General features: G+C 39.7%; 1 pseudogene; it reads left to right on the top strand.

Annotated features, from left to right (window-relative positions):
• The first annotated feature begins 707 nt into the window (after positions 1–707).
• LOC105718844 (NADH dehydrogenase [ubiquinone] 1 subunit C2-like) lies at positions 708–1,205 on the top strand (annotated as a pseudogene).
• The last annotated feature ends 601 nt before the right edge of the window (positions 1,206–1,806 follow it).

The following is a 1,806-nucleotide window of genomic DNA, read 5'->3' as shown; positions in this document are numbered from 1 at the left end:
GAGGTCAAGCATTTAAGACCAGTCTGGGCAATACAGTAAGACTTTGTCTCTGCAAAACATAAAAACTTAGCCAAGTGTGGTGATGCATGCCTATAGTCCCAGATACTCAGGAGGCTGAGGCAGGAGGATCACTTGAGCCCAGAAGGTGGAGGCTGCAGTGAGCCATGATTGCACCACTGCCCTCCAGCTGGGGCATCAGAGTGAATCCCTGTTTCAAAAATAAATAGGTAAATAAATAAATGAATAAATAAAAGAAATTTTCTTAAAATTATTTACCTCAGTGGAAACATGACAAAAGATACAAACAGGCCAGTCGCAAAGGAAGTACGTTCGGAATACATGCTGAACTTTAGTAGCAGTAATCAAGTAAACATCAATTAAAATGAAATATCAATTTTAATATTTTGGAGTGGCAATAATTTAAAAGATTAACATATGTGCACCCTCATAAAATATTGGTGGGAATGTAAATTAGAACAACTTTTCTAGACTGAATTTTGGCAGTCTATCAAATGCCTTAAAATATGCATATGCTTTTTAAGAGTAATTCTACACCTAGGAGTTTATCTTAAGAAAATATTCTGGCCGGAACCTTCAGGCCGGCGCGCGGAGGACAAAGCTGACTGCGTAGGCCCGCATAGTGGTCGTGGTGGTTTTCCTTGTGGCTCGTGGTCTAAGGCTAGGCCTCAAGTGAGAACTGCGTCACCATGTTATACTCGCGGGAGAACTGAGAGCCTTTAAGGTTTCTGCCGGATGAGTCCCGGAGCCTGCCCCCGCCCAACCTGACCGACCCGCGTATCCTCTACTTAGGCTTCTTGGGCTACTGCTCCGGCCTGCTTGACAACTACATCTACCGGAGGCCGGTCCTGAAGGCGGGTTTGCATCGCCAGCTTCTATATGTTACAGCCTTTAATTTTGCTGGATATTTTCTTGTAAAACGTCATGACTACGTATGTGCTGTGAGGGATCGTGACATGTTTGAGTATGTAAAATTACATCCAGAGGATTTTCCTGGAGAAAAAGAGAAGAAAACGTATGGTGAACTTTTAGAAAAATTCTATCCAGTACGTTGAAGTCTTCAAAATGCTTGCTCCAGTTTCACTGATACCTGCTGTTTCTGAATTTGATGGAACATGTTTCCAATGACAGTTGAAGTTTATGCTAATCTGTATGTTGACACCTTGTAATTAAAATAGTTACCATGAGTACTCTTGACTCTTCATTGTTGTAAGAAAAATAGTTCATCAGAGAATGGTCAGTTTCCATTCACCCATCTGAAAGATTTTAATGAGGTTGAGTTCTAGTTTAGAGTTAGCAGACTACAGCCTATGGGCCAAATCTGGCCCACTGCCAATAAAGTCTTACTGAAACAGCCATGCTCATTTGTTTACATGTTGTTCATGGCGACTGCCATGCTATAAGAGCAGAATTGAGTAGTGATAGAGACCTACGGCTGGCAAAGCCTAATTAATACGTGGCCCTTTCAAAAAAGGCTTCCCTGCTTCTGTCCTAGTGCAAAGTGAATTTAGAGTGAGACAGATTACAGAGAATTCTGTGACTCATGCAAAATAATTTTGACTTCATCCTGTAGATATTAAATCATTAAAGGGTTTTAAATCATAAAAAAAAAAAAGAAAATATTCTGAGCCAGATACTAAAATATTTATTGCTGCAGTATTTGTAAAGGTAGAAAAATTAGAAACAGCTTACAAATACAGTGATGGGGAATTGGTTAAATAAGTTATGGTATATTTACATCATGTGATTTCTCTACATGTTTTTGAAGACCATTTCACAACAAAGATA

Source organism: Aotus nancymaae, unplaced genomic scaffold (assembly GCF_030222135.1).
Source record: "Aotus nancymaae isolate 86718 unplaced genomic scaffold, 86718_ANA_hifiasm-v0.15.2.pri h1tg000115l, whole genome shotgun sequence".
NCBI lineage: Eukaryota > Metazoa > Chordata > Mammalia > Primates > Aotidae > Aotus > Aotus nancymaae.
Note: the sequence above shows the minus strand (reverse complement) of the source record. Positions and strands in the feature narration are given on the sequence as shown.